Here is a 23335-nt window from a genome sequence, read left to right as displayed (position 1 = left end):
CACTTTGGCGTCGGCGTTCGAAATCCCAGGTTAAGGTTTTGGTGCAAGTGTTGCCATACTGCTATCCGTCACAATTGGCATTAATTTCTACAATCATTTTGTAATTGTTGTGATGGGTATGAAAAATCATTTAGACAAGCAAAATGCTGGATTTTGAGAATTTCAAGAGGCCCAATGGGCCGAAAAGTTATGTTATGTAATGACATTACTATATTTTGTAATACTGGTAAATAACAAAGAACCTTAATTAAATCAACAAATCAATGCTTTATTTGTGATTGTAAATCCAACTATGATTATTTTTTTAAAGATAGCAAATTCCCAAAAACGAACACGTTTTAAAATGTTTTAAACTTGCTATACTCCGTAAACCTTCCCTGCTATACTCCGTACACATGTTATTTTGAAATGGCTATACTCCGTACACATGTTATTTTGAAATGGCTATACTCCGTACACAAGACGACTAAATTACGTATTGAAAACGGCATTTATAGTACAAATCATGTATTATATCGGTATAATTACAATATTATAGCAATTATACATATTGCTAATGTACAATAAAGGTCATCCAAGCCGAAGATTTGCAATAAAATGAAATTATTTTCAGATTTCATCATCTCGCCGAAAGTACACGCCATGAACACCATACATATTGTCAAATAATTTTATAATGACTCCTTCAATTTACAAAGTTTATACCTTTAACGAATCTAGAATAGTTTGTGAAACACCTAAACCAGGAAAAGACAAGCAATATTAATTTTATATAGCTGAAAACATTGATTTGATTATCGGTGTTTTGTGCTGTCGCTTCGAGTATAGCTATATCCGGTGTACCGATGATAGACGGTGAAGGTGTGCGAGGATGATTTTGAGAGGGAAACTATCGCTTTTTCCAACGGTAGAACGAATATACGTACCCGGCCTTCTATACCTTTCGGCCGGGTACGAATAGGTTCCTATGTCTCGTAGTGGAGCACTGCCTCCGAAAATCACTCGGGCACAGTTTTCTATACTTTTTTGTAGGTTTCCAATTATTTTAAGCGTATACATGCATTTACATATTATTTTTGTCTAAAACAAACATAACTACCATTTTTAATATATACCGTACCGCTCACAAGACGTCAAATTCACAACTTGTGGAATTGCCGTATAAATTCCCTTCAGAATGACCTTCATATGTATTATGTAAAAAAAATAATGATCGATAAGAATTTGATATTTTATATAGCTCAGTTCTATTCCCTAGTATGTAAGCGATATAAAACAAGAGGCCCATGGGCCTTAACGGTCATCTGACTCATTGCACAAAACAACAAAGTCACAGTATAAAGTATTGGTTAACGATTAATATAAACAATACAAGGAACTCCTTAGTTGAATATGTAAGTTTCTGAAATAGGTAAATGTCATTCGTTGAACAAACTTGGTAGCCCTTCATCCACATATGGTTGTAACCCATTTACGGATTTTAAAGCCAAATTTCAGCAAAGCTTCCATTTTGGACATCCGCCATACTATCCCCATGGGTCTTAGCTCGGTCCTTTATAAAATATGATTTTCCTTACCTAAAGTTCCCCTTCAGAATCAATTAAAACCCCTATAGACCAATTTTCCTTGAGATTGGAGACTGAAACCTGAAAACAGGAAGTGGGCCAGCGGCCATCTTGGAAAACCAAAGACTTAATGAAAATGTTTGCATGTTGTTCGGCATTAATTTAAACCCCTATAGACCAATTTTCATTGAGATTGGCGACCAAAATCTGAAAACAGGAAGTGGGCCAGCTAACATTAAGAAAATTTGCCCTTTTGGGGCCCCACACCTCAGCCCCTAGGGGTCGGACCAGACTCATATATAAAATGCGATTGTCCTTCCCCAATGATGTTTCACACCAAATATGGATGAAATCCATCCAAGGATGAAGGACTAGTAGGATTTTTAAGCTTAAATTAAGAAAATTTGCCCTTTTTAGGCCCCGTCCCTCTGTCCCTAGGGGTCGGACCAGGCTCATTTATATAAAATATGATTGTCCTTCCCCAATGATGTTTTACACTAAATATGGATGAAATCCATCCAAGGATGAAAGAGGAGTAGGATTTTAAAGCTTAAATTAAGAAAATTTGCCCTTTTGGGGCCCCGCCCCTCTGCCCATAGTGGTCGGATCTATTTCATTTATATAAAATATGATTGTCCTTCCCAAATGATGTTTCACACCAAATATGGATGAAATCCATCCAAGGATGAAGGAGGAGTAGGATTTTAAAGCTTAAATTAAGAAAATTTCCCCTTTTGGAGCCCCGCCCCTCTGCCCCTAGGGGTCGGACCAGGCTCATTTATATAATATATGATTGTCCTTCCCCAATGATGTTTCACACCAAATATGGATGAAATCCATTCAAGGATGAATGAGGAGTAGGATTTTAAAGCTTAAATTAAGAAAACTTCCTCTTTTGGAGCCCCGCCCCTCTGCCCCTAGGGGTCGGACCAGGCTCATTTATATAAAATATGATTGTCCTTCTTCCCCAACGATGTTTCACACCAAATATGGATGAAATCCATCCAAGGATGAAGGAGAAGTAGGATTTTAAAGCTAAAGTTAAGAAAATTTGTCCTTTTGGAGCCCCGCCCCTCTGCCCCTAGGGGTCAGACCAGGCTCATTTATATAAAATATGATTGTCCTTCTTCCCCAACGATGTTTCACACCAAATATGGATGAAATCCATCCAAGGATGAAGGAGAAGTAGGATTTTAAAGCTAAAATTAAGAAAATTTGCCCTTTCGGGGCCCCACCCCTCAGCCCCTAGGGTTCGGACCAGGCTCATTTATATAAAATATGATTGTCCTTCCCCAATGATATTTTACACCAAATATAGATGAAATCCATTCAAGGATGAAGGAGGAGTAGGATTTTAAAGCTAAAATTAAGAAAATTTGCCCTTTTTTGGGCCCAATCCCTCAGCCCCTTGGGGTCGGACCAGGCTCATTTATATAAAATATGAATGTCCTTCCCCAATGATGTTTCACACCAAATATGGATGAAATCCATCCAAGGATGAAAGAGGAGTAGGATTTTAAAGCTTAAATTAAGAAAATTTGCCCTTTTGGGGCCCCGCCCCTCTGCCCATAGTGGTCGGATCTATTTCATTTATATAAAATATGATTGTCCTTCCCAAATGATGTTTCACACCAAATATGGATGAAATCCATCCAAGGATGAAGGAGGAGTAGGATTTTAAAGCTTAAATTAAGAAAATTTCCCCTTTTGGAGCCCCGCCCCTCTGCCCCTAGGGGTCGGACCAGGCTCATTTATATAATATATGATTGTCCTTCCCCAATGATGTTTCACACCAAATATGGATGAAATCCATTCAAGGATGAATGAGGAGTAGGATTTTAAAGCTTAAATTAAGAAAATTTCCTCTTTTGGAGCCCCGCCCCTCTGCCCCTAGGGGTCGGACCAGGCTCATTTATATAAAATATGATTGTCCTTCTTCCCCAACGATGTTTCACACCAAATATGGATGAAATCCATCCAAGGATGAAGGAGAAGTAGGATTTTAAAGCTAAAGTTAAGAAAATTTGTCCTTTCGGGGCCCCACCCCTCAGCCCCTAGGGATCGGACCAGGCTCATTTATAGAAAATATGATTGTCCTTCCCCAATGATATTTTACACCAAATATAGATGAAATCCATTCAAGGATGAAAGAGGAGTAGGATTTTAAAGCTTAAATTAAGAAAATTTGCCCTTTTGGGGCCCCATCCCTCAGCCCCTAGGGGTCGGACAAGGCTCATTTATATAAAATATGATTGTCCATCCCCAATGATGTTTCACACCAAATATGGATGAAATCCATCCAAGGATGAAGGAGGAGTAGGATTTTAAAGCTAAAACTAAGAAAATTTGCCCTTTTGGGGCCCCACCCCTCAGCCCCAAGGGGTCGGACCAGGCTCATTTATATAAAATATGATTGTCCTTCCCCAATGATGTTTCACACCAAATATGGATGAAATCCATTCAAGGATGAAGGAGGAGTAGGATTTTAAAGCTTAAATTAAGAAAATTTCCTCTTTTGGAGCCCCGCCCCTCTGCCCCTAGGGGTCGGACCAGGCTCATTTATATAAAATATGATTGTCCTTCCCCAACGATGTTTTACACCAAATATAGATGAAATCCATCCAAGGATGAAGGAGGAGTAAGATTTTAAAGCTAAAATTAAGAAAATTTGCCCTTTTTTGGGCCCCATCCCTCAGCCCCTAGGGGTCGGACCAGGCTCATTTATATAAAATATGAATGTCCTTCCCCAATGATGTTTCACACCAAATATGGATGAAATCCATCCAAGGATGAAGGAGGAGTAGGATTTTAAAGCTAAAATTAAGAAAATTTGCCCTTTTGGGGCCCCACCCCTCAGCCCCTAGGGGTCGGACAAGGCTCATTTATATAAAATATGATTGTCCATCCCCAATGATGTTTCACACCAAATATGGATGAAATCCATCCAAGGATGAAGGAGGAGTAGGATTTTAAAGCTAAAATTAAGAAAATTTGCCCTTTTGGGGCCCCACCCCTCAGCCCCTAGGGGTCGGACAAGGCTCATTTATATACAATATGATTGTCCTTCCCCAATGATGTTTCACACCAAATATGGATGTAATCCGCTCAAGGGTTAAGGAGGAGTAGGCTTTTGTATAAATGGTCTTACGCACGGCGCACGGCGCACGGCGCACGGCGCACGGCGGACGGCGGACGGCGGACGGCGCACGACGACGGACGAAACACGATGACAATAGGTCATCCTGACCTTCGGTCAGATGACCTAAAAAGTACGATAAAATGCAAAAGAAACGTTTTATAATGGTTTGTATAATCATTACTTTGCTCCATTAGCAGTAATAGGCACCAATTGCAGCTCTAAAGACGACACCATTTTCTGTCTAAAAGTCTTTTGAGCTACAATATTGCAGCTAATTCCAACGGTAGTAGCCGTTTTTGTGAAGACGTGATAGAAATGGGATTTTTAGCCGCTAAAGCTAGGTTAGGTAGAAGTTTTGTGTCGGGGAGCTTTCTACCCTTTACGTGTATAGTAAATGTAATGTATGATTTTTACCGATATTTTTATCTAGACCCCTAAAACAGTCTATGGGCATCTGGTGGGTCCATGAATGATATAAACTGTAACTAATTCTCAGATGGTTCCAGGATTGAAAATATTCGAATACGTAATAGATTACATAGAAAATGCAAGAAAAAGTATAAGTAACATCACCTCAGGACCACAGGGATCTGAGAATTAGTTACAGATTATATAATCTTGGACCCACCAGAGTGCCCTATAACCATTTTAGACGTTTTAAAGGTCTAGATAAAAAACGGTAAAAAATACTCTATATAGTACCATGTAGTGTAACTTGCAGTCGGCCGGAAAACATAGAAGGTCGGGTATATACATAGACCTTACGGGACATTAGTTGTCAATGGCAACAAGCATAAAATGATAAAAACCATGTTCCAAAAAACTGCCAGAGGGGTACATGGGAACCTATTTCTCCTTCCCCACTGTTAAGGATGATGATGTAGAGAATCAAATAGTGTAAACATGCTATCCGACAATATTCTATGAATTAAAGAGAAAGGTCGAGTATTAGATCTGTATAGACGATTTAATAAAGGCGCAGCCCTTCGTGCCCGAAGCACTTCTAAGGTAACACATACACGAAAATACAAGGAAAAACCACAATCTTCAAAATTCAATCCTACACACTGACAGCTTCAGTTTGCGGCCGTGATTTTTTCATTCATATGGGGTGGTAGACTGGATTACCTGCCTTAGTACCAATTCTCTCCGCTAGCTCATAAATACTGTGTCGTGCATGATTTTAATGCCTTGCCTTCAGTCATATTACCCCTAACTCACTAGCACCCCCAGTAGACGGGTTGGAGTTCTGGTGCAAGCTCCGCATATGGATAAATAACGTCATAGTCCGTTTAGCCAATCAGGCGAGGCTTTATATTTATAGCTTTGTGACGGTAGATTTCCCGCGATCCCGTAGAACATCCGCGTGATGCTGATGGATGAGGCGGCATGCTGAAAACAAAACAAATGGACTGTGGAAGGTAAGCTTTAACAGAGAATTAAACTATTTTATCTGTAATATTTGCTAAAATTATAAATAGCGACTGAAATAAGGACGAGGGATACGGATAAAGAGCCTCCGGCACAAACAGGTCCTCCTTCAGGCCCCGTTCAGGTCCATTCAGGTCCTTAGTACTCCAGTCAAAGGTGCCTGGCTCCCTAGCTACTGTTGTAGCGGAAAAGATATCATCTTCCGACCGAAGGTGATATCTTTTCCGCTACAACAGTAGCTACTGGCTCCCCAGTTATCGCTAGGTACAGTTGGTAGTAGACTAAAGGTTACACGTTGTGCACACGGTGTGAATTTCGAGTGGACACGGAGTGCACGAGGTTTAGACTACATGTAGACACGGAGTGCACGAGGTTTAGACTACATGTAGACACGGAGTGCACGAGGTTTAGACTACAGGTAGACACGGAGTGCACAAGATTTAGACTACAGGTAGACACAGAGTGCACAAGATTTAGACTACAGGTAGACACGGAGTGCACAAGATTTAGACTATATGTAGACACGGAGTGCACAACGTGTAAACACGGTGTCCACTACAGGTGGACATCGTGTCCAGATGACTACATTCAGACCACAGACAGACTAGATGATGTGTAACAGAGATAGTCTATATGGACTAGATGGAAATATTTATTGCGATCAGAAGCATAATATTTATTGCAACATAAAATTGCCATTAATTACTGGAAATCATTCGTACTGTAATGTTTATTTGAATTGATACATAAAAAGTATAATGTATCAACACATATTATCATACAATTTAATTTATATAAGGATGTTTAGTAGAAGTTATAAAAGCAAATTAACTGCGTAGCAAATGCACACACTGGTTATGTCTCATCAATGGATAGTTAAAGTCCGCATTTCCCAGTAAAAACTATTTTTCTTAGCTAGTGATATATCGTTTAAACATTGACTTTTTATCAATCTTACTTTGGATAGTTCGAACCAAAGACGTAGATGGAATTCTTGTTATAACATATAAAGTGATAAACCTAACGTGAAGTAAGATTTTCATTGTTGACGCCTAAGAGATATTTTGATCAGCAAAATATTTTGATTAATATTAAGGACATATAAACATAAACAGATTAAGTCCTTCATAAAATGTTTAACTATGAATGTATGGAATATAGTTTTCAAAACGGCAAGGTGCACGAATATTTAGTTTTATGCCCAGTCAAATGTATATACGTAATGCATTTGCTTCATGGAACCTGGCGCGTTGCAAAGCATTGGAAATATCAAAAATCATCCATAGACGTTAAAAGTCGACATTAGAAATTACATTTTATTGTGTCAACCGATTGAACAAGCAATAATTCAGTATCGGGCATGTGGCTGCTCGATCGCGAGCATCAACATAGATCAAAGGTACCGATCGCTAAAATCAGAAATAAAACAAGGGTGGCGGCAGCTTCATATATTGTGTTTATATATGAAGTCTTGTGGCGATTTTAAAGCCTCACCTTCACTCATAGTTTTTTGTAAAACCTTATTTTATTGAAAACTTTAATTGAAAGATCATATAATAAAACTTATCGGCCATCTTTTTTCATTAAGATGTGCCAAGTATTCGCCATATCCTTGTTGCGTTAATTCCTTGAGTGAACAGAGCTTGCTGCCAGTTAGTTTGTGGTAGGAAGCACAAACTAGGGAGGTTAGTGCGCCTACTATTTGAAGAAGTGGAAAAATATATATATGTTTCTGCTAAAATGTAGGTCACATGCCTGATAATAAATCAAACAGAGTCAAAATAAATCCAATTTCTGCCAATTCAAACTATAGATACATAGTTGTTGATTAGATTCTGTATTTGTCACAATTATTTTGATTTTAGAAACTCTGATAATTTGATAATATCCGATTCTGACCTTTTACAAACCGCGTGAGTTACGTGCCAACAAAATGTGTGATCCATCTAGGACTGCCGTTGCCATGGTCACTTGGACTTCATACTGTTTCATCAACCACACGGTATGATAATTTAATTACCGACATTGGTCAGCCAAGGACCTGGGACCTTCATTGGGCCCCTTCAATATGTTCAGTCAGGTGTATCACAGCTAACAACACCTGTATTATACTACCTTATCCCAACCCCAGGAGGTCAATTTATAGCATGCTGTTCTTAGGTGGCAGACTCTCTACCTATATATACATTGTACTCATCACACAAATACGTTAAGCTAATGCTAGTCAATAGGGATATGTATTTTAACTGGTTGTTGCATTTTAATAAATTTGATAATGAAGCCTTATATCTTACTTATAAATCCTTGTTTGTATATTAAAATAAAAGAATATAATCAAAATATCTGGTGTATAATTAAGAAAAACATTTATTTCAAGATTATTGGAATATCCAATTCCATCAAATTGCTTTTTATTAATTTTTTTTGACACTGACTATTCTGACTATGTATATAAAATACCATATTATACTGTTTATAAATTTGATCGAAGAGGGAGAAAAGCCTACATCATACTTTTTTCATATTGAAAATAGAAATTTTATCCCAAAAATACAGAAGGAGAATGGTGACATAATCACAAACCAAAATGATATTTTATTTGAAGTTCAATCTTTTTACACTGATTTATATAGCTTTAGAGAAGTGAACAATATTAATTTAGATCATTATCTCAATGGTTGTGAGGTTCCCAAATTAAGTAATTTTGAGTCAGAAAGGTTAGAAGGTTACATAACTATGGATGAAGCAAGTAACACTCTGAGAAGTATGAAAAATAATAAAAGCCCAGGCTCTGATGGCTTCACAGTAGAATTTTTTAAGATGTTTTGGAAATATTTAGGAGAGTTCATTGTAAGATCAATTAATTGTAGTTTCTCAACAGGTCAATTTTCTATAACACAAAGACAAGGCATTATTACATGTCTACCAAAGGGGGATAAACCACGCCACCTTTTAAAAAAATGGAGACCAATTACTCTTTTAAATACTGTTTATAAAATTGCATCTGGTGTTATCTCTCAAAGAATTCGGTCGTTGCTAGATAAATTAATAAATGAAGATCAGACAGGATTCTTATCAGGACGCTATATTGGAGAAAATATTCGAACACTTTATGAAGCTATGTGTTATGCAACTTCGCTAGCCAAGGGTATTAGTCCGATTCTCTTTCTATTACCCTTGGCATATCTGACTTCAGAATGGGTGGTCCCGCACTGCGCCACCTGCTGGATCACCGCAGTTGCGCCCCTTCCATTTACGTAATAAGCAACCAATTAAAAAGCTCGTATCATTGTTGTATGGTTGAAAAAATGGCAGCGCCCTATGAAACACGCGTGTTATATATTGTTTGCGACAGATTCAAAATACCAAAGATGAACATGTGTGTGAGTCATTTGTTTATTAGTGAGTTCGGACACCAGTTTTTGCGTTTCATGCAGAAGTTCTGCAGTGTCCAATTTTGTAACGAGATCGTAGTACATATGTATATCTTTTAATTGTTTAATTTGTGAAACATGAACCACGCACGTACTTTCCAATCTGTTTGGAGAGCAACGACTCCAAGACATTCATTTAGCTGGTATAAAACATCTAATTGATTAAATAGATAGTAATATAACTTCGCTAGGAGTTGATGTTGACAGACGTGCCTGATCCCTCATTATACAAATGTAGGTCACTATACTACCGCTTCAGTTCAGTTTTGTTGACAAATCAAAGCTGCGTTTTTATTGGTCGCCTGAACCTAGCCGCATCCAATCAGAATTTGAAAGCAAAAACACCTGTTCTGAAGTGAGATATGCCAAGGGTAATAGAAAGAGAATCGGACTAATACCCTTGGCTAGCGAAGTTGTGTGTTATGTAGAAGATCTAAACATTCCAGGTATGATACTCTTGATAGACTTTGAAAAAGCTTTTGATTCTGTTTCTTGGGAATTTATTAATAATGTGTTAAATTATTTCAATTTTGGGGTTGGTATTAGAAAATGGGTCCAAACATTACATAATAATGTATTGTCTTTTGTAAATCAAGGTGGAAATCTTTCCTTGCCCGTCTCTATCAAACGTGGTTGCCGTCAGGGAGATCCGATCGCCCCATACATTTTTGTTCTTTGCGTAGAAATACTAGCTGCTAGAATTAGGTCAAATGTCGAAATAAAAGGTATCCAAATTGATAATGTAGACATCTTGAACTTACAATAGGAAGAATCAACATAATTAAATCTTTACTTATTTCTCAGCTTAATTAATTATTTATCACCTTACCAAACTCATCAGACAAGCTTCTTTCAAATTTAAATTCTCTCTTATTTGAATTTCTATGGGGTAGTAAATCTCATAAAATTAAAAAAGATGTCATTATTCAGAACTATAAGGATGGGGGACTGAAAATGATAGATGTGCAAACCTTTATAGACTCTTTAAAATTAGGCTGGATAAGGAGAACTTTGTATTCTACAGGAAAGTGGAAATCACTATTACATTATTGTATAAATATTGATAAAATGTAGAAATGTGGGAATGAATATATTAAACAATACCTAATCAACTGCCAAAACATGTTTTGGAAAGATGTTCTCCAATGTGTATTTAAGTTGAATAATTCCCCAATATCAATCCAATCTAGATCTAGATATAAACAAGAAACCATATTGAAAACAAAATTATGTTATATAATGCAGATATTAAAGTTGGAAATAAATGTGTATTTTATCAAAACTGGTTCAATCCTGGTGTTATTACCATCAATGACCTTATTAAGAATCCTGACAGCTTAATCTTTTTCACTTTCAACAAGTTTTCAAATATTTTTAACATTCATACTAATTTTCTACAGTTTCAAGGTCTTGTTTCTGCAGCCAAGAATTTCCTTCGAAAAATAAAATTGATGTACAATCGCATTTGGAGATACTCCCTCTACCCATTATACCACTTGAATTTCAGATTTTCTTTAAGAGTCAAAAGGGGTCTAAAGATTTTTATAACTGTTTGATTACTCCTGCTGTTACACCAACAGGTACATGGAAGTGGAACCTTGAATTTGACTATGATAAAAAGAAAAGGGGAAAAATATATAAACTCCCTTTCACCGTGACAAAAAGTTCAAAACTTCAGTGGTTGCAAGTACATAAGAATTATACATAATATTCTAGTGACAAATACCTTTCTACATAAGATTAATTTGCACCCTAGTCCAATTTGTACATTTTGTAACAGGGAAAGAGAAACAATAGTACATTGTCTTTGGGAATGTACCGAAGTCCAAGCACTTTTTGAGAGTTTTGATTATTTTCTTGAAATCCTGTTTATCCCCTTCTTAATGAATAAAGACACTCTACTCTTTGGAGTAATTTCACCACATGCTAATGTGGCTGTTAATGAAATCTTATTATTAAGCATTATATTTATAAAACAAAATGTCTCCATAAAACACTTAACATCAATGCACTTGTAAATGTTATAAAAGATCACTACAGTATCCAGAAATATATATTTTGTAATAAAAGCGATTCCTTTCAAATGAAATTTGAAAATGATTGGAAAAAATGGTTGCCATTGTTAGGAATATGACATTTAAGGGTTTTTGTTTTTTGTTTTTGTTTTTTGCATCTTTTTTTTTATATGGCTCTCATATCCATATTATTATATCATACAAGGTTTTTTATATGTCCGTCCATACCCTGGCAAAGCACCAAATATTTTGGGAGGTCCCTGATCACATGTTATTTATTAATGTATGTTTTTCCATTACGTGTGAGATCTCTCTTTTCTTAAAATTGGATAGCTTCGCTTTGGCTAATCGTTGTGAAATGAAGTGTTTATATATCACAGTATGTAGTCTCACCCCTTTCTTTTGTCAGTCCATGTTTTGTCATTATGTCCATCCATGTTACTAGTTGTCATTCTGATACTACACGTACAATATAAGTCTGTCAATCCTGTTTTAATGTCTGCCTGTTTGTTCGTCCATGTTTTCTGTTTTGTTTACTCTTCCTGTTCATCTCATTGTGATGGTGTCAATAGATGTTGTATACTTTTGTTTTGTTTATCTGTCTCTGGTCTTCAAATTTTGCTTTTTGTTTTTATTTGTATCGTTACCTACCATTAATCTGTTATAATAAGATGTATGAATGTGCAGGCTGAGTGTGTGTATGTGTGTTCACTTTGCATGTTATTTTTTTTGTATGTAATTCTATATATATGTAAAAAAACTTTTGAAAAATAAGAAAAATAAAAAAATTATAAAAAAAATATTATAATGTTTAATAAGTACCTGATCTAAATTAATTTTGATCATAATATATACATATACATGTATTATTGGTAAATGCATGGTTGTGCCAAACATGCTTGATTTACGCATAGTACAGCTCCCGTCAGCTCCACTTCACGGCTGTCTGTCATTACAATAATTTACATGTAGGAGGATCACTTACTATGTTTTACCAGCTAGTTTTTACCTCACCCTAATCTATCCCCAGGATACGATGTACATGTCTACCGAGGCTCTCCAACATGCATGTAAATGTATGTGGTATGTAATAAAAATTTTATTTATGTATTTCAAATTCATAACGAAAAAAATGTCTGTTTAGGGTTACATTGGCAAAAAAAGTGGGTCGGTCGGTCGGGAGAACTTTTTCTTCTATTTGTTTTAGTGTCTTTCACTCTAAAATGATGGATGGAACCGGAGTCTGAGATCGAAATCCTGACTTTTTTTCGTAGAAAAGTGGAAAAAAAATTAGGGTCGAGGGTAAAAAATTAGGTTCGGTCAGGTAACCCTAAACAAACATTTTTTTGGCCTTATGTATTTGATTTTTAAACGGTAAAGTATCTTTGTTTGTCTTAACAAACTTCCATTGAAAACATGGTACAAAGATACTGGCCCCATTCAGATAAAGCCGTACAAACACAGAAGGCAACGATTCTGCCCTCTGGCCATTTATCGATGGTCACCTTGAGGTCCCTGAATATAGCTGGATACTGTGGCTTACCTATATGTTTGACAAATAGTGATTATTGGACTACAGTGGCTAGGAAGATGAAACGTCATGGGGGGGGGGGGGGGGGGGGCAAAGGGTCCTCAATATTTCGTAACACCCCCCCCCCCCCTCTCGCGCGCCCCGCACCCACAGGAGATATACTTTTTCATATATCATTACATGTAATCCTTGTACACATCTATAGACAGTGGCTTCGCTAACTGGAAATTAATGAATACGCAAATTAGCGTGCGAGTTTGGGGGGGGGGGGGGTGTGGGGTTTCTGGGGTATCCCCTGGAAAAACATTACGATTTAGAATGACTGAGATGAGTTTTACAATGAATTTTGATGTTTTTTTGAGCGCCGAAGGCGCTAGATTTTGGTGTATCCCTGGTCCGGGGGTCTCCCCTGGGAAAATTTTTTACAATTTAGAATGGCTGAGATGAGTTTTACATTGCATTTTGTTGAATTTGCGAGCGCCATAGGTGCGAGATTTTTTTTTTTTGGGGTACGGGGGTCTCCCCCTGAGAAAAAATATTACGATTTTGTAATTTGACGATTTTAAAGCATTCTTAACACGGCAATTTTTGGATTTAAAGTTACCTGCATTTAGAAATGATAATTGTGAGTGTCATCATATCATTATGCAACCCAGCTCGATCTGAACATACCGGATTCACACCATCAGCACATTGTTGTGTAACTCAAAATAGTAATGATTTGATTGTCTTGCCAAGATATATAAAGAAACTAATCTTTTATGAAGCTTTTTTAGGTCATCTGACCGTAGGTCAGGATGACCTATTGTCATCGTGTTTCGTCCGTCGTCGTGCTCCTTGCGTCGTGCGTAAGACTATTTATACAAAAGCCTACTCCTCCTTAACCCTTGAGCGGATTACATCCATGTTTGGTGTGAAACATCATTTGGGAAGGACAATCATATTTTATATAAATGAACCTGGTCCGACCCCTAGGGGCTGAGGGGTGGGGCCCCAAAAGGGCAAATTTTCTTAATTTAAGCTTTAAAATCCTACTCCTCTTTCATCCTCAGATGGATTTCATCCATATTTGGTGTAAAGCATCATTGTGGAAGGATAATCATATTTTATAAAATGAGCCTGGTCCAACCCCTAGGGGCTGAGGTATGGGGCCCAAAATAGGGCAAATTTTCTTAATTTTAGCTTTAAAATCCTACTCCTCCTTCATCCTTGAATGGATTTCGTCTATATTTAGTATAAAATATCATTGGGGAAGGACAATCATATTTTATATAAATGAGATAAGTCCGACCCCTAGGAGCAGAGGGGCGGGGCCCAAAAAGGGCAAATTTTCTTAATTTAAGCTTTTAAATCCTACTACTCCTTCATCCTTGGATGAATTTCATCCATATTTGGTGTGAAATATCATTGGGAAAGGACAGTCATATTTTATATAATTGAGCCTGTTCCGACCCCTAGGGGCTGAGGGATGGGGCCCAAAAAAGGGCAAATTTTCTTAATTTTAGCTTTAAAATCCTACTCCTCCTTCATCCTTGGATGGATTTCATCCATATTTGGTGTGAAACATCATTGGGGATGGATAATCATATTTTACATAAATGAGCTTGGTCCGACCCCTAGGGGCTGAGGGGTGGGGCTCTGAAAGTGCAAATTTTTTTAATTTTAGCTTTAAAATCCTACTCCTCCTTCATCCTTGGATGGATTTCATCTATATTTGGTGTAAAATATCATTGGGGAAGGACAATCATATTTTATATAAACGAGCCTGGTCCGACCCCTAGGGGCAGTGGGGCGGGGCTCCAAAAGGGCAAATTTTCTTAATTTAAGCTTTAAAATCCTACTCCTCCTTCATCCTTTGATGGATTTCATCCATATTTGATGCGATACATTATTGGGGAAGGACAATCATATTTTTAATAAATGAGATAGATCCAACCCCTAGGGGCAGAGGGGTGGGGCTCCAAAAGGGCAAATTTTCTTAATTTAAGCTAGATCCTACTCCTTCATCCTTGCATGGATTTCATCCATACTTGGTGTGAAACATGATTGGGGATGGACAATCATACACTGTATATATAAATGAGCCTGGTCCAACCCCTAGGAGCAGAAGGGTTGGGCCCCAAAGGGGCAAATTTTCTTAATTTAAGCTTTAAAATCCTATACTCCTCTTTCATCCTTGGATGGATTTCATCCATTTATGGGGTGAAACATCATTGGGGAAGGACAATCATATTTTATATAAATGAGTCTGGTCCGACCCCTAGGGGCTGAGGGATGGGGCCCAAAAAAAGGGCAAATTTTCTTAATTTTAGCTTTAAAAGCCTACACCTCCTTCATCCTTGAATGGATTTCATCTATATTTAGTGTAAAATATCATTGGGGAAGGACAATCATATTTTATATAAATGAGCCTGGTCCAACCCCTAGGGGCTGAGGGGTGGGGCCCCAAATGGGCAAATTTTCCTAATTTTAGCTTTAAAATACTACTTCTCCTTCATCCTTGAATAGATTTCATCTATATTTAGTGTAAAATATCATTGGGGAAGGACAATCATATTTTATATAAATGAGATAGGTCCGACCCCTAGGGGCAGAGGGACGGGGCCCAAAAAGGGGAAATTTTCTTAATTTAAGGTAGCTCCATACTTTTGGGAAAACCCATGTCATTTTTTTCTAACAGGTCTTATTTTCTTGCATTTTTTATGTAGATTTCAAATCTGTAAAGATAGATGGGTGTTCTCGAACTACTTTTTGTGATATTTGAGCTTGAAATATACCATCCATGCAAATTTGCTGGCCGAAAATAGAAAAATTCATAAAATTATATTTTCTGTAATATTAGGGTGAATGTAGTCTCGCTCCTGTTGATTTTTTGTCCTAAATTTCTAACGATAGAACAATATACAAAACTCTTGTATTTTTACAAATGCTAACTAATATTTGTTATTTTCCAGGACCGTTTCTATACGTAATTATCATGTTTTGCCATATTTTCGCGCGTAAAAAATCAATGAATAGACCAAAAAGGAAATGAAAACCCATGTCAATTTAACAATATTTGTATATGATATGCCCAAGATAATATATTTTTCAAATATATAAAAAACATGGGGTCCTCGATCAAAATTTCACAATTTTGTAAGCTTGAAGTTTGTAACTCACAACCCTACCCCCATTTCATCCAGTGCTAAGATGGTCATATTTGACTATTTTTTGAAAATCATGCCGCAAAAAAAACATTCCACATCAGTTCATATGTTTTTGTGATAGTATATATGGTTTATGTCTGTTTGTTTTTATGATTTTCTCCAAATTTTGTGTTTAAAGGAAATCCGTATGCGATTTTTTTTAGAATTTCGGAATTTCGGTCCGGCCGGGTCCCCTCTTATCATTTATAGTGACGAACGGCACTTCCGGTGTTTGAAAATCCATTCCCATTTACGACAGGGAACGCAAAAACCTCAGAGATAGCATATCATTTTCACTTCACTGCTTTTATTTGATTTATTTAATGATTTTAAACATTCAATATTATATGTAGACAATTTTCACCTATTGAAAAAATATCCAAGTGGGATGTCGTGGCGTATCGGAAACCATTCTGGAATTCAAAACAACCTCCGCAACTTCCGGTATAGCGTCATATGAATTGGCGCGCTTTTCAAAAGTATGGACCTACCTTAAGCTTTTAAATCCTACTCCTCCTTCATCCTTAGATGAATTTCATCCATATTTGGTGTGAAATATCATTGGGGAAGGACAATCGTATTTTATTTAAATGAGTCTGGTCCGACCCCAAAAGGGCAAATTTTCTTAATTTAGTTGGCCCACTTCCTGTTTTCAGATTTCGGTCTCCTATCTCAATGAAAATTGGTCTATAAGGGTTTAAATTGATTCCGAACAACATGCAAACATTTTCATAAAGATTTTGGTATTCCAAGATGGCCTCTAGCCTACTTCCTATTTTCAGGTTTCAGTCTCTGATCTCAAGGAAAATTGGTCTATAGGGGTTTTAATTGATTCAGAAGGGGGAACTTTAGGTGAGGACAATCATATTTTATAAAGAACCAAGCTAAGACCCATAGAGATATTATGGCAGATGTCCAAAATGGAAGCTTTGCTGAAATTTGGCTTTAAAATCTGACTCCTCCTTATATTAATCCGTGAATGGGTTACAACCATGTATGGATGAAGGGCTACCAAGTTTGTTAACAAATGACATTTACCTATTTCAGAAACTTACATATTCAACTAAGGAGTTCCTTGAATTGTTTATATTAATCGTTAACCAATACTTTATACTGTGACTTTGTTGTTTTGTGCAATGAGTCAAATGACCGTTAAGGCCCATGGGCCTCTTGTTTTTAAATAGTATAATCCCTTAATGGACATTTTTTAGTCTAGTTCGTGTGAATTGAATTTTCATTATTAAAGGTTTGAACAAGCGCCGTGCAGTGGAAAATTTTCTAAAATGAAGTACAAAAATGTGCAGGGGGACCCTTTTTTCTTTCAAATGTGCATTTTTAGAAAATTCTGCTCAAATGGGGGAAGGGGGGGCAAAAAGACATGTTTGCTCACCCATTCTGGGGAACGGGGTGAGGGGGGGGGGGCAATTGGCCCCCCCGCTTCCTACGCCCCTGGACCATGACGTAATATACGGTCAAGATAACTTGCACTTGCAGGGTTGGGATCATAAATATATTGTGTTTACCAGTGATTAAGAATCAAAACAAATAGCCTACAATAAGTGGAAGACGTCATATAGTTTGAAGTGGATTTAATTTTGCATGATCTTTTATAGACGTTCAGTTTTTAATGAAGGATACGTAATTAAGCTATTTACGTACACTACTTTTAGAACTTAAACTAGCAAAGAAAAATAATATACAAGTGTATATATTGTAATGATCGAAAGACGATCTGCAAGCGCTAGATAACTGATTGATATGCATCAAATCTTTTTATTTAAGAGCTGATGTCTTACCCGGTATATGAATGTATTACTGATAGCTTATTATGAAATAAAAAGTGTTTCAAAAGCACAATAAGACTGGTTTTTGCTGCAATTCAAAGTTGTTTTGACTTGTGGAAATGCGTTTATTTCATGTAAATGGTATATATATTTTAATGCAATCTACCCATAAGACATTGCCTTTTGAAAACGAAATATTTTAGATATGAAATAGAAACTACTGATATAAAATTAAATAGACATTTACTTAATGAAAATAAATTAATCTTTGTTACTTTTGCAGTGAAAAGGTTTTATTTATGTAGCAGAGATATATTTACTAAGAAAAATACCGTATAATTATATGTACTGTACACTTACTTATTAGATATTGTAATCAAAAAAATTAAACACTAAAAAATTATAATTATGTATTATTTCAAATTTAAGAATGTATTCTTCCCCCGATCCCTAGCTGTAGCGTATCACCATGTCTGTCTAGGTCTGAATGTACCTGGACACCATGTCCACTTGTCGTGGACACTGTGATCACACGTAGTGCACTCCGTGTCTACCTGTAGTCTAAATCTTGTGCACTCTGTGTCTACCTGTAGTCTAAATCTTGTGCACTCCGTGTCTACCTGTAGTCTAAACCTTGTGCACTCCGTGTGCAAAAAGGGCGTAACCTTTAGTCTACTAGCAACTGTATTTCCATTCTCGTCATCGCATGTGTAGACCTTCTTGTCAATACGTGCACACAAATTTGCAGATTTTTTTAGTGGAAATAGCATGGTACACTGCACCACACTCGAGGACTTCAAGGCACATCATTTCTCAAGTAACCATTGAAGTTCTCGTGCATCCTTGGTTTTGCACAGATCTTTTATCTTTATTAATAAAAAAATCGCCAATTAATTTCATTCAGTCTTGCACGCCTTGATATCAACCTCGACTTAATCGTCATTATATTGACGGCGTCGTGAAAGCCACAGAAGAAGATCTAGAGTGTCTTCTATTAGAAGATTACTTTTCTCAGGTTGGGCACAATCCTGCATATGCATATGGATATAATCCTGCATTTGAGTAACAGTTACCCAGATATGAAAACACATTTGTACAACCCGTTACAATACACTCTTTCCCCATCTCTGTATGTAACCATATGCCAAGGCCAGCTGACGGCCAATGCCTCTGCCACGATTTGAACTTGGGACCTCAGGGTTACTAGTCTGATGCTCAACAGATTGAGCTAAAGAGAAGTACTCTCTAGTCGAGCGGTATATTGCAGATAGTATTCACAGGGTTACATCAGCATGTTACTCAATTGCAAAACTGTTACTCAGATGGAACCTGTTAATTTATGGGAGTGACTACTATCGCCTATAATTTTAACGATTGCAATATAATGCTATTGGGGAAAGCACTATTGCGATAGATCATGATTGAGAGCAGTATCGGTAACCGTGTTTCCTGTTTGTTTGTATGCATTTTATCGTGATTGTTACACTGTTAACCTGTTACTGGAAGACTACCAAATCTCTGAGTTCATCTAGCTACATGAAAATATCTGACTATTAAAACTATTGAAAGCTTATTAGCACACTTTCAGCTATTGTTATCGACTTGTTGAATTTTTCATTGATTAATCGAATAGACAATCACAATATATCGATAGTCCAATATTTTAATTCTTACACTCGTATTAATTTATCAATGTAAATTTGCATGACAGGCTAATCGTACAGATACAGATGCGATGGAGAGAATTGGTACTTGTCGAGAAATGGTCGCTGACCAGTAAGGGCCTGTAGATCTAGAGTACCTAATCATTGTTTATATTCAGTCTGGATCATGGGCCGTAAAACTCAAACAAACAAACAAACATATATTATCTATATTTAGCTATGATATATATCATATTGTAATCTATATTATGTGTGTATAGTTTACATGTGCATAAATCTCATTCATTTCAAGGCTTTAATATGATCGATTAGATTACACCAATAATTCTTATCATGTAATTATACATATCAAATTATGCGATTCTTATACATTTCACATCAAGTCTGTATCATCCATATATATAAGAGTGGATTATTTAGGGTAATGTTTATTACATAAAGGCTTAGGCCTGTAGTTGCTAGTTTTCTCTTATTTCCAGTTAAAGCCAATGGAATTGATCGAAGAGCAAGAACGAAAGCTTATATTACATAGGTAACTGTTTCATATTTATATTTTCAGTGTCAAAGGTCAACATTTCACTTGTGTTGACAGAATTGCCGCCGTCATAGAAACTAAGAGTGAAGGAACGAGGAAGAAGCTGGCACAGTGTGGAGTACGCTGGAGCATTATTACAGTGCACAGGCAAAGTAACTCTGGCACAGGATGCTTAGTACTTTTCCTGGCAATTCCGCTGCGACAAGTAGAGCGATGGCCACCCAACTATTAATTGTGTAAGCCTCTGGATATATACACATACACACACAGTATATAAATAAACACATGCTGAAAGAATAAATGCTAAAAAGATCACTGCATCTGTATCAGGGTATTTGTCATATTCACCAATGCATCTCAAGGGATGAAGAGCATTTGCAAGTTTACAGTGACAGATTCATGTGCCATGAGTACAGAAAGAATAAATGTATGGATGACCTTTTGTGAGATTAATTTCGTCCACAACTTACATTTTGGTTTCCTTTTAAACCTAGCCTCTCATTTGTTACATTTTTAGCCCACCATCATCATTCAAATTGCCTTTCGTCCGGGGATCCGTGGTCCGTCGTCCTTTCGTCCGTCCGTTAACAATTCTTGTTACTGCTATTTCTCAGAAAGTACTGAAGGGATCTGTCTCAAATTTCATATGTATGTTTCTAGGGCCCTCGTTGTTAATGCATTTTGGAAATGATCGGTAGATGGCTGCAGGCAACCATCTTGGATTTTGATTGTGAAAGTTTGTTACCGCTATTTCTCAGAAAGTACTGAAGGGATATATCTCTAAATTTACATGTAGTTCCCATATGCCACTAGATGTGCATATTACATTTTGGTACGATCAGTTACCAAGATGAACTGGCCGCCATCTTGGATTTTGGTAGTTAAAGTTTTGATACTGCTATTTCTCAGAAAGTACTGAAGGAATCTGTCTCAAATTTCATATGTTGGTTCTTCAAGGGCCCTAGTTGCATTGTGAATATTGCTTTTTAAAATTATGAAATGCTATAGGGACCGCAGAATCAAACCAAAAATTATTAATCCTGGAAATCCCCTTTTGGGCACAAGATTTCATAGAGGGGTGAATGTTTCGGAGGCTGCTGATTGGGTATTCAGGGTGGATAAGTTTCAAATGTTTAATTTGTTGTTTGGGCAATACATGTAGATGTAAAATATGTAAAGAAATTTTAAAATTCTATCAAGTCTGTTTCTGACAGGGTGAGTTAATAAAGATTGGAATTTTATGAAAATTTTGGTCATTTTTTGGTGCGGAATTCAACATAAGATGGCACCCCCCACTTAAAAGTTTAGCAAGATGGTAGATTTGAAAAAAAATTTATTCACAGGTATGTGAGATGATCTTCTTCAAAATTAGTGATGGTTGACCAGACTTGAAAACTTCATTTAACCTGGACATTGGCAAACGTTAACATTATCGTCTATGGCAAATCATTTGGTTCTGCGGTCTCTATAGGATGACAACCGGATATGACGTTTTCATCAGTCAGCGTCCCTAGACACCGATACATTGGACCCGTATATTAAATATATATATAACTTAACTACAAGAGAAATTATCATGGAGGTGTTTTGGCAGAATTTACAGCAGAAACTAGATTCAAGAGGCCAGTTTAACGGAAACAGAAGCCCGTGTAGAGTGTGGATAGGGGCTGTAGACCAACGTGGTTATGGGCGCATAGTGGTCAAATGGCCAAATGGACATAGTACGACCGAGCGAGTACATCGGGTGGCTCTGATGGTAAAGTACAGGTGGTTTAAGACTGATTTCCCACGAAAGGACATTCACGGCAAGACTCTAGAGGTCAGTCACCTCTGTCATAACAAGCTATGTTTTAATACTGAACATGTAGTTATTGAGACGCACGAGGCAAACCAGTCCAGGAATCATTGTAAGCTTCAGAACCAGTGTTCGGGTGGTCATCGTCCCTCATGTCTACTGTGATCAGCAGGTAAGTGTGACAAATATTGTGTTTTGATGTCAAGGTCGCCTAATATCAAGGTCAAGTGACACTTACATACATTTCTATAGGTATTCACATTGACCGAGTATTAAGGCGACCTGAAATTATACCAAAATTATACCCATTGCCATTTTGAGTTCAAACTTATTCTGGGGCTCTGTTAGGCACTTTACGTAGGTTGGTGGTTTTCCTCCGGAGCCTCAGGCTTTACACAAAAACTGAAATTCCTTAAATGACCACGGCCTCTATGGCCTCATCAATCAATCTGTCTAGCCGTCTGTATGTCTTTCTTTCTATATTTCTGTATAATTCTGTCATCTATTTAAACCATCTTGATGGGTTTTTTTAGCCCACCATCATCAGATGGTGGGCTATTCAAATCGCCTTTCGTCCGTGGTCCGTGGTCCGTCCGTCCTTCCGTCCGTCCGTCCGTCCGTCCGTCCGTCCGTCCGTCCGTCCGTTAACAATTCTTGTTACCGCTATTTCTCAGAAAGTACTAAAGGGATCTTTTTCAAATTTCATATGTAGGTTCCCCTATGGCCCTAGTTGTGCATATTGCATTTTGGGACCGATCGGTCAACAAGATGGCCGACAGGCGGCCATCTTGGATTTTGATAGTTAAAGTTTGTTACCGCTATTTCTCAGAAAGTACTGAAGGGATCTTTCTCAAATTTCATATGTAGGTTCTCCTAGGACCCTAGTTGTGCATATTGCATTTTGGGACCGATCGGTCAACAAGATGGCCGACAGGCGGCCATCTTGGATTTTGATAGTTAAAGTTTGTTACCGCTATTTCTCAGAAAGTACTGAAGGGATCTTTCTCAAATTTCATATGTAGGTTCCCCTAGGACCCTAGTTGTGCATATTGCATTTTGGGACCGATCGGTCAACAAGATGGCCGACAGGCGGCCATCTTGGATTTTGATAGTTAAAGTTTGTTACCGCTATTTCTCAGAAAGTACTGAAGGGATCTTTCTCAAATTTCATATGTAGGTTCCCCTAGGACCCTAGTTGTGCATATTGCAATTTGGGACCGATCGGTTAACAAGATGGCCGACAGGCGGCCATCT

At 37.3% G+C, this 23335-nt stretch overlaps 1 long non-coding RNA gene across 1 annotated transcript; it reads left to right on the top strand.

Moving 5' to 3' along the window:
• The first annotated feature begins 5862 nt into the window (after window positions 1–5862).
• Window positions 5863–20604, top strand: LOC138313116 (uncharacterized). The gene is made up of 2 exons (XR_011207140.1): window positions 5863–6125; window positions 20311–20604. It is a non-coding gene; the product is annotated as an uncharacterized lncRNA (long non-coding RNA).
• Window positions 20605–23335: the final 2731 nt, after the last annotated feature.

This window comes from Argopecten irradians, unplaced genomic scaffold (genome assembly GCF_041381155.1).
Source record: "Argopecten irradians isolate NY unplaced genomic scaffold, Ai_NY scaffold_0602, whole genome shotgun sequence".
Classification (NCBI taxonomy): domain Eukaryota; kingdom Metazoa; phylum Mollusca; class Bivalvia; order Pectinida; family Pectinidae; genus Argopecten; species Argopecten irradians.
The sequence above is the reverse complement of the archived record's forward strand: the minus strand, read 5'-3'. Positions and strand labels throughout refer to the sequence as shown.